Here is an 11,319-nt window from a genome sequence, read left to right on the forward strand (position 1 = left end):
CAGTTTATCCTGTGTACAGGAGGGCAAGGGAATTCAGGTAGTGCCTGTTAACATAGATAATTTCGGTTTACTGGACGTAGAGATATGATGAGGTGGACTGACACCTAGGTTGTAAGTGTTGGAGGAATAGGAATTAGATATTTCAGGGAAACATTCGAAGCTGGGACAGACTGCAGACTTAGCTGCATTGTGGAGGAAGGTTCTGCAATTAGCATGTCATAGGGAGGACATGGGAAAACGTTCTTACGTCCAACCCTCCTGGATCACTGTCAAATATGACAATAATGAAGCGTAGGATTCCCACTGGGAATGAAGCCCCAGTATAGAGAAAACCATACAAAATCCCACATCTACCAAGTGTGATGGAGGAATTTATTTACTAGGAGCTCTATAATGGGGTTGTGGAAGCTCTGACCAGCACCGGTAGTAATTTTAAGGAGAAAAGAGTTCAGACAGAATCAGCACCAATAGATTTTGTTGTGATTAGGGGTATTTAACTCAAAAGATAGTTGTGGACATGTACCAAATGTCTAACATCGTGGAGGAGGTAGTTAACCTGAGGAATGCCGTTATTTTATGACAATAGACTAGTGATATGAACACCATTAATTAGAGGGAGCACGAAAGCATCGACCAAAAACTGTGTTTTAGTACCAGAGAATGCCACAGCAAGAAATCACCAGTAACATTCCAACACCTATTGGATGTACCTGCATAGGCTTTCGCGGCCAGAGTCAGTCGACATTCAAATTTTCTAGGTATGGTACAGCGTCATAATGTATAAAACTACTGTTGCTGGAGAAAAAAACCAACGTTTCGGCTCTGGTTGCAGCGGCCTTCTTCTGGGTCTACCCAGAAAACTTTTATGTCGACCTGTTGGATGGTGTGCTACATCGTTCGAAACCGAAACAGTGCTGGTGTACTTGGATGATGTTTGTTCAGAGTACATCCAGAAGCACGTGCATCCAGCAGCTCATGGTACGACTATGTGGTGTCTTTAGTTCGTTACTTGAAGAATAACTTCCACTTGGTTTGGTGATGTGTCTTTGTGTACAGAAAGTAGGTCGCTCCCTGGGCCACAATATTTCCCAGAATGGAGTGGGAACTGCCCCTCATCTAGTACAATCCAATGCCTAGAACAGTGGGACAGCTAAGTTCTATCCTAGGATACCTAATTATTACAGGAAATTTGTGACAAAATTTGCAAAAATAGCAAGGCCTCTGACACTTTACTGAAGAATGGGATGAAGTCTCAGTAAACTGCAGCATGCAAAGAAGTCTTTAAGCGATTAAAGGATTTCCTGACCACAGGTCCTTTCCTTGTTACTTTTCCAAATCTATTTCATCAGGTAATATGAGCGATGATGCATTTCAATACATCCTGAGTTAGAAATTTGACAGAGCACAGCACCTGATAGCTTGTGCTTCTAGATGGCTAAATAAGGTGGAGAAAAATTACTCAATTACTGAAAAGCAGATGCTTAGTTTGATCTATGAAATCAATTATCTATGTTGGTAGTTGTACACTTGATGTTTAAAAACTATAACATATCAAGCAACACTGAAATTGCGTGTGATCATTAAGAATCCATGTAGCCACTTGATGTGACGGGGCTTACTGTTAAGCGAGTTCTATTGTGAAACCCCAAAAGAACCAAGGTATAAGGGCAGTAACTGACTTGTTTTACGGCTTGAAAGAACTTAATATGACCTGCGGCAACTTTTTCAAATCCTACGACCTAGGATAAGTGCTGATGAAGAGAGATATCACAATGAATGGAACTGTGTGAAAAAACAGACCGTCCATTCCGCCAAGTCTGTTGCAGACCAAGTGGATTCCTAAATACACACCAACATTTGTTTTCACAAGGGACACAGTGCTTGTATTGTACATCCCATAGAAAAAGAAATTTGTTGTTGTGCAGAGCACTCATCACCACGATGGCATCAAGACAGAACCTCAAACTATTTTAGACTACAACGGAACAAAAGAAGCTGTGAGCACACTTCAGTAGAGAGGAAGACGAACATATGGCCAATCGTTGTGTTCTCTGTGTTCTCAAATATCGTCGACATTTCAGCATATAACTCATATCCGCTGCACAAGGCAATTTACCCCAACGGAAAGCAAACACCCTACAGCGAAGAAGACTGCTCCTAGAAACTCTTGGCGAGCAGCTGATTGGTGGCGATATGAAAAATGGTTCAAATGGCTCTGAGCACTATGGGACTTAACTGCTGAGGTCATCAGTCCCCTAGAACTTAGAACTACTTAAACCTAACTAACCTAAAGACATCACACACATCCATGCCCGAGGCAGGATTTGAACCTGCGACCGTAGCGTTCGCGCGGTTCCAGACTGTAGCGCTTAGAACCGCTCTGCCACTCCGGCCGGCGGCGATATGAAGAGATGAAAACATCTTCCAGTAGGGAATGCTGCAAGAGAAGCTATAGAGAGAAGAACATCGTTTGGATCTGCACCCTCCACATCGGAGAAATGATCCTAGAAGTAAGAAGAGAGGCAGATGCCATCCACATGGAAAAACTGATGACAAAAGTTCAGTGAAATGCATTAAGTGTAAAAACTGTTGGCAGAATTTAGGCATAATGTAGTCAAATCAAAACACACATAATTATAATATTCGATTATTGAATTGGTACTATTTTATTATGCAGCTTCAATAATTATTACATTAAATTGTCTTAATTATAAATTTATTTATGATTTCTATTCACAGATGTGTAAAGATATAAGGTATACCTACAGGAAAGAGGAAAAAAGACAGGTCTCTCTTGAGCCGAAGAGCTGAAATGTATGTTCAGAATAAACGCCGTAGGACGGCTCTCCTTACCATCAGCCACTTCTCTGCGTACAAAGGTCGGTACTGTTCCAGCGGTAATAAAGTTTCTCTGTCGGATGAGGCTTGACGCAGCAATTAGTCAATCTGCATGTTTCATTGAGCGCAGGATCCATCTGTCTCGTATCCCACGGATAATTTGTACCAGAAGCTGCACAAACGTTCAACCCGGTATTGGTAGGACTTGAAAGTTGTGAGAAGATTGAAAACTTGCTTTACAGGTTGAGACATGTAATGTTTTGTGGTTCACAGACACAGGGGAGTAGTGTGCCATGACTACAGTATCAGTGAGTCACAGATGGAATTAGAAAACTCAGGGAAATTATTGGGAGGAACAGTTCGTTAGGATATGAAATTCAGTGATCCACATTCTCAGTCGTAGGTGAAGGTCGTAGTAGCAGTTTGGGGAAAGGAGTTTGCTTACAAAACATTCGTATGACCAATTCTATAATATTGCTCTAGTATATGGAACCATACCGAACAGCAATGCCAGGATTTATTGAATGTATACAAGGGAGAGCTGTGTATATTCACATGTTTGTCGATCCCACGGGAGAGCGTCACATGAAATGCTGGCTAACCAGCACTGCCAGACGTCTCCGTCAACAGCGGCTCTATCGCGAAACCTGCTTAAAAAGATTCTAGGAAGAATAACGAGAAATCTTACTAAATACCACAAAGCGCTACATATCGCTTCCCATGTTGGCAGTAAAGAAAAGACTAGACCAACTGCAACACGACCACAGCCATTTAAGAAGCACACACTCAGGTAAATGGTTCAAATGGCTCTGAGCACTATGGGACTGAGGTCATCAGTCCCCTAGAACTTAAAACTACTTAAACCTGCCCAGGGCAGGATTCGAACCTGCGACCGTACCGGTGGCGCGGTTCCAGACTGAAGCGCCTAGAACCGCACGGTCACGGCGGTCGGCCACACTCAGGTAAAAGAAGGACGTATCACGAAGGAATTATATGAATGGGAGTGAAATTGGTGGATGTGATGTACATGTATCAACAAACATACAATCAGAATATCAGAAATAATGAATTTATTTAATCGTAGGGCTAGGGCCCCCCCGTCGGGCAGGCTGTTCGCCCGGTACTGCTCTATCAGTTTGACGCCACTTCGGCGACCTGCAGTCGATGAGGATGATAGGATGATGATGAGGACAACACAACACCCAGTCCCTGGGTGGACAAAGTTGCCCGACCCAGGAGGGAGTCGAACCCGGGTCCAGAAAATTGACAATCCGTCACGCTGACCATTGAGCTACCGGGGGCGGACGGAAATAATGAATGATTTGTCCTAGAGAACGATATGCACAAAATGAACAAGTCAACTACGCTTTCGTAAATATCTGTCCCTCATGCAAGCGGTTATTCGGCTTGCAATTGATTGACAGTGTTGAGGGATGACCTCCTGAGAAATGTCATGTCAAACTGTATCCAACTGGTACGTCAGATCGTTAAAATCTCGAACTGGTTGGAGGATCCGGCCCATACTGCTCCAAACGTTCTCAGTTGGGGAGGGATCCGGTGACTTTGTTGACCAAAATAGGATTTGGCAATCACGAAGACAAGCAGTAAAACACTCACCGTATACGAGTGGGCAGTATCTAACTGAAATGTCAGTCTGGGATGGCTTACCATGACGGTCAATAAAACGGGGCGTAGAATATAGTCAACGTACCGCTATTCTGTAAGCGTGCCGCTGCTTAGAACCAAAGGGATCCTGCTATGGAAAGAAATGACATTGCAGACTGTCTCTCTTGGTTTTCGGGCAATACTACTGGCGACAGTCAGGATGGTATCCCAACGTTGTACGAAGCGTCGCCAGATACGTCTTGGACCTGGAATTTCATTGATTGGAGTAGAATTGTCCTCAGTGATGACCCCACTTCGAATTTAACCCCGATGATGAGCGATGACTTTTAGGTGACGCCCCAGTAGGTGGTGGGATACCAACTTGACTGTCGCCCGCCATACGACCCAAGAACCAGGAGTGATGGTCTTTCATTTCATAGCAGGACCACTTTAGAAGGGCACACATACACGGGGACAACGGGAGGGGCGGCGGGGGGTGGGGGGTGGGGAAGGTGACGTGGCTCCACCCTAGCTGTCAGGGAAAGGAAACAAATACAGTGCAGTCAGGTGTTTTTCTTTGAAGAAAATGATTTAATAGTCGGTATTACGAAGAGTTTTAACACGGTCAGAACTCGATGTTTTTATGGTTACTCACAGGTACCATTCATCTTCAAAATATTAAGAATACTCCGAGGTGTTGTCCCCCGTCCCCTACAAATTATCGTATGTGCATCCTTGCCCTTTAGGTTGTCATGCGCGGCACCATTACAGCGCAGCGGCACGTGGGTGATACTCTACGCCCCGTTTTGTGCCCTTCATGCCAAGTCATCCTGGACCTACATTTCAGCAAGATAAGGCCCGCAGTCACACTGCGAGAGTTTTCACTGCTTGTATTAATGCTTGCTAAACTCTGCCTTGGCCAGCAAGGTCGCCGGATCTCTTCCAAATCGAGAATATTTGGAACATTGTGGGCAGGGCCTTCCAACCATCTCAGGATTTTGACGAACTAATGCGCCAGTTGCACAGAATTTAGCACAATATCCCTCCGTAGAATATTCAACAACTCTATCAACCGATGCATAAGGGACAGAGGTGGACCGACGCGTTATTGACTTGCTAAAATTGTGAAGCTGTTTCTTGAATAAGTAATGCATTATTTTATGAAATTTTAATTATTTGTTTGTCGGTACATATGCAACACATCTATCAATTTGCTTCCAAATCTGTTATTCCTTCGTGATGCGTCGTTTTATTTATTTATTTATTATTTGTTTTGTCTTAAAGTGAATACTGCATGAATGCAGGAGTCTTAGTTCCAGTTGTGCAGCTCAATTTTATATTTGTCTTCAATACAAGATTTTATTAACTACTGACATGTTTCGGCGATTGACGGTCTTAGAAAGAACTACACAGAGAAGGAAAAGGAGCAGAGCAACAGACATATATACATATTAATAAATTGTGAACCAGAATACCACCGAAAAACCTTTAGAGGTTGTGCAGGGGTACCTACGGGAAATTTTGGTGTAAGTGACGCACTGACTCCGGTGGTTCGTTACAGAGATGCTCAATTTCGTTTACTTTCTTCCCCAGTTAGCTTTGTGTCTGTATCGCACTGAAAACAATCATGGTAGCTGCTGGCGACAACAGTAAAGTCCTCTTTACCTCGTTGCCATCACGTTTGCATTTAGTATTCCGCAATCTTGTCTGTTTTTTTTTTTTTTCGGTAACATAAGTAGTACGTCAATACGTTAACACTGATGCAAACAGCAGTAGGGACATGTTTATTGATGAGGAACTTTTAATTGTGTTGCACGTATTTGGGTTTACTGAATGCAAGGGAAGAGCAGCGTGACGATTCTACGCCGACCAGTTCTCGCGGTGACGGCAACGCCATCACACTGCTTTAGTGTCAGGCGTTGTCACATTACTCTCTTTTGATATTGTAGGTGTTCATTAATGCATGTTACAGGCAACTTCACTGTAGTGAAAGTATTTTCACAGAACTTAAGGTAACTGAGCTAAGAAACCGCGTAAATTTCAATTACGTTATTACTGTGTAACGAACAGTGAGTCCCTTGCGCCAACGTAGTCATAATGTATCCCTGAAGAACTCTGGTTCATCTTTTATATTGACGTTATGAATCGTAAGTGTAGACTGAAAGCCATAGCGGAAGTGGCAATAGGACATCTTCGAGGGAAAGATGGCATTATATCGTTCTGTGTTCATGTCGCGTCGAAACTAATGATTTTTAATATATATATATATATATTTATATACAACTGTTTTGTGGCACTTCAACTCTTTGAAGCCCTTATTCAGACGATCAGTGAAGGAAACGCATCAGAAGAGTCATGAAATACACTGTCTAGACACATTAATGTGACCACGTAACAAAATCCTCAATAATCAACTGTCGCAGCACAAGACGATCTGGAAGAGAATCACTGAGGGTGTGGAGAGTACAGGTAGATCTCTGGAGCCATGCCGACTCCAGTGCCGTGGTCAGATGCTCTAGGTTACTCGGTTGAGGGTCCAAGATTCCTAGATGCTACTCTAGGCGGGTGTAAAACGAATGTGCGCAAAGGAAAATAATAAACGCTAAAATGAAGATTTCTGCCCTGTCCGATTACCTCCTGAAGCAGATCTTAGGATCTCTTAAGCCTATAAATTACAATCTAAATATAAATGAATGATGAAGGCAACTAATCCTACTAAGTGATAAACGTTGTTCCTGCTTATATACTTATTGTATATTAAGAAAAATCTTTATATTACAAAGGTTACATTTCGTAAGTAAAGTTACTAATCAGTTTCCCAACTCTGCCCCTTATTACGACTGCGCGATCTAATATTAATAACGCGAAATGACTGACATCATCTACGTACCAAACACTAGAAGACACTACTTTCAGAGATGATCTACGGTGGTGTGGAACCTCAGTGGAAATAAACTAACGTGACAACAGCTATTTAGCTTTATAGCCGTAATAAGCCGAAGCAATTTGCAATATGACCGTATGTACTGCGTCTGGTGCATCGGCGTGCTGGTTCACGTACGCGTCTGCGTCGTAGGAAGAACTCGACCCACAAATTAAAAGTTCTTCCAAACACTAGGACGGCAGAAGGCGGTCCTCTGACTAATATCTCTGTTACTGTCGTCTCCTCTCTGTGTTATACAGACGAGAAATGCGAACTCCCAGCTACAAGGACGGAGTTCAGATAAAGTCTCAACGTAAATATGGGCAGAGGAAGTGCTCTCAATTACTGAACGCTGCATTCTCAACGACGACTTCCGACCCAAAGGTGAAGTCCAGAATCGTATAGGTTCGCTACAGTACAGTGCCTAACTGTTCTAACTATAAACTTTCCTGAGAGCAAAGCCAGCAAGTCCGTCTGTACCAACAAAGCTGATATCGAGGGACCGTCGCACACGGGCGCTCACAACGGAAGACCTCGTCTCTCCACCGCTGGCTTCCCAGCAAGGCTCAGCTCCCCACCATCGTAATCCCGAAAACGAATCATATTCCCGAAACCACAGAATGTTCTCTCTCTCTACAGATTCTTCCGAACGCCAACCAAACATATTTTAGTCTTTTGTCGTCCAGCGTGGAAAGTTTCCGAGGAAAAACCTATACTCGTACAATGGTATGCTTCTGAGTAAAAATCCTTGGAAATAACACAGCCTGCTTGGTTCCCAAGGTGCCATCTCTTCGTTCCTCTCACCTGCATCCAATATTTGCAGAGTTCGGAAGTATTATCCGGTTATCCTTTCGGCCCTATTACAATAGCGACCGGTCGCGACTCTATTGTCCCCCAGCGCTCAGGTGTCTCAACGTCCATCTTGCTTCCTCCTGTGTTTAAGCAGGACCAACAGACCGGTGTGGGCCTTCCACCCAGGGCTTGACTTCCGCCTTCCGTTTCATTTCCAGTGTAGTTCCAACCACTACAAGTACGATAATAAAGACACTCCGTCACATTTCATGCAATAATCAGTCTCCTTTATATATTCATATATACGATGTACAACCTATCACATGACTCCTAATTGTGTTTGTAGATCACAGCAAAGTATGTGGATGAGTTCTTGTAAGGTGTGAAATTATAGCCACCTTACAAGGTGCGAACAGTGGGTCCCAATGATTCTCGACTGGGTTTAAATCCGAGGAGTCTGGTGGCCAGGGGCGTACGGTGAAATCTTCGTGATGCTATTTGAACCACGCACGTACACTGCACGCTGCATTGTCCTGCTGGTAGATGGCATCGCGCGAAGAAAGAATAAATTACATGTAGGGCTGTACCTGGTCCCTCAGGATAGGCACATACTTGATCCATTGTGCCTTCCAGAATGACGATATCACCCAAGGAATGTCACTAAAACATTCCCCTGGCCATAACGCTCCCTCGTCCGGCCTGGAACCTTCTGACATTTGCTGCAGGGTGTTTTATGGCTATCAGTCCAATGTAGTTTAAGACGTGACTCGCCTGGAAAGGCCACCTGACGTCATCCAATGGACATCCAGTGGCGGTACTGCCGAGCAAATCCCAGCCTTCGTCGCCGATCAACAGCAGCCACAAAGGCTGCGTGAATCAGGTGCGTGCTACGAAGGTCCATACGCGGCAGCGTTCACTGTACGGTCATTAAGAAGACACTGTTGGTAGCCGCTTTGTTCATGTGGGCAGTCAGTTGGTCAACGCGCGTCTTTACGCCTGTACTCCGAAGCCATACTTCTTTCCTTTCATCTTGACACGTGCTACACGACAGTTGCTTCGGTGCCGGTTTTGGATACCGCCATTTTACCATGTGCGGTATCTGCATCTACGTCTACATCCATGCTCCGCAAGCCACTTCACGGTGTGTGGTGGACGGTACCTTGAGTACCTCTATCGGTTCTCCCTTCTATTCCAGTCTCGTATTGTTCGTGGAAAGAAAGACTGTCGGTATGCCTCTGTGTGGGCTCTAATCTCTATGATTTTATCCCATGGTCTCTTCGCGAGATATACGTAGGAGGGAGCATACTGCTTGACTCTTCGGTTAGGGTATGTTTTCGAAAGTTCAACAAAAGCCCGTACCGAACCGAGCTACTGAGCGTCTCTCTCGCAGGATCCTCCACTGGAGTTTATCTACCATATCCGTAACGCTTTCGAAATTATTAAATGATCCTGTAACGAAGCGCGCTGCGCTCCGCTGGGTCTTCTCTATCTCTTCTATCAACCCTAACTGGTATGGATCCCACACCGGTGAGCAGTATTCAAGCAGTGGGCGAACAAGTGTACTGTAACCTACTTCCTTTGTTTTCGGACTGCATTTCCTTAGAATTCTTCCAATGAATCTCAGTCTGGCATCTGCTTTACCGATGATTAATTTTGTATTGGCATTCCATTTCAAATCACTCCTAATGCCTACTCCCAGATAATTTATGGAATTAACTGATTCCAGTTGCTAACCCGCTATATTGTAGCTAAATGATAAAGGATCTTCCTTTCTATGTATTCGCAGCAACTCAACCACGGCGGCACGCAGTTTACAAACTTAAATGTTTCGGAAATGCTTCCACCCGTGACCAGAAACTAATGATCAGGAACATCAGTTAAATCGCTCCGCTTACGCGTTACAACCAATGCACTGTTTTCCGCGTCCCCCGACACGCTTTACATAGCTTCCGCTGATAGGGCTGCCATCTGCCGGCTGTGAGTGGTTACCCCACACAGATGTCGAACATAGTCACTGCTCACATTAATCTGACTGGACCGCGTATTTGTGCTGAAGCCAAATACAGAATTCAGTTATATCAGAGGCATTTAAGCAATCATTGTTTCCGCATTCCATATGGGAATGAAACGGCATGAATCTTTGGAAAGAGGTACAATGGAAAATACTCTCTGTCAGCATTTCACAATAGTTTGCTGAGCGTAGGTGTAGCTTGTACGTGTGAAAGGCTTCGATCGTGAAAACAGTCAGCATTCTGGCCAGCAGTAAACACGAGACACAGCAGCAAGGGGGGCAGTGAGAGAGAGAGAGAGCGGCGTGCTCGCAGCGGCTGCCCACCTGCGGCGGCCCGTGTCGCCAGAGACGCCGCCTCGCTTCGCCTCGCCCCGCTGTGTATTGATTGATGAGCTGTTTATGGGGGCGCGGCGGCCAGCTCCGGGTCACCACGCCAGCCGGCGCTCAGCTGTCTCCTGGGGCGGCCGCCCGCTGCTGACGTCACAGCCACACTCGCGCGGGCGACGGGAGCAGCCGCATCTGTCTCCTATTTGTCTGTTGAGCAGCACGTGGAGAGCCATTCAGGGTGGCATGTTCCGTAGCCTATTGCTTTGTCTAAATATACCAACAACACTATGTCTACGTTAATCTCTGAGGCCCTTATCTTTGTAAAACGTTTATGACGTCGAGAATACGAGAGCAGAGTATACAAGTATTATTGGATCAGTGTTGCCCTTGATACACATCTGTGCCTTTTCAGACAGTAGTAATCATCGGGACCAATCCTCTTTTTCAATGAAATTATCCGCATTGGCTGTAAAATACTTTTTATTCAAAGTCCTGGCCGGTTTCTAGTCAATTGAAGACGTATCCTCAAGTGATAGAGATTCTTTTAAACAGGTCACAGCGGAGAGGTAACTGCGTTAGAGCCATTGTCCATCATTCACGTCATGTTATAAACAAATAGCGCAGTAAAAGCGGCAGTCCATAGTCAAAATGAAGGTGGTGGCAGAACCGTGCCACGAACAGGAAGGTGGTCGAGCAGCAGCAGTCAAGGCAATACTGACCGCTCTGCACTGGCTTGTTAAAAACAACCTCTATCACTTGAGGATACGTCTTCAACTGACGTGAAACCAGTCGTGTGTTTTAATAAGAAGTATTTTACGGCCAG

The sequence above is a fragment of the Schistocerca nitens genome, chromosome 9, assembly GCF_023898315.1.
Source record: "Schistocerca nitens isolate TAMUIC-IGC-003100 chromosome 9, iqSchNite1.1, whole genome shotgun sequence".
Taxonomy (NCBI): domain Eukaryota; kingdom Metazoa; phylum Arthropoda; class Insecta; order Orthoptera; family Acrididae; genus Schistocerca; species Schistocerca nitens.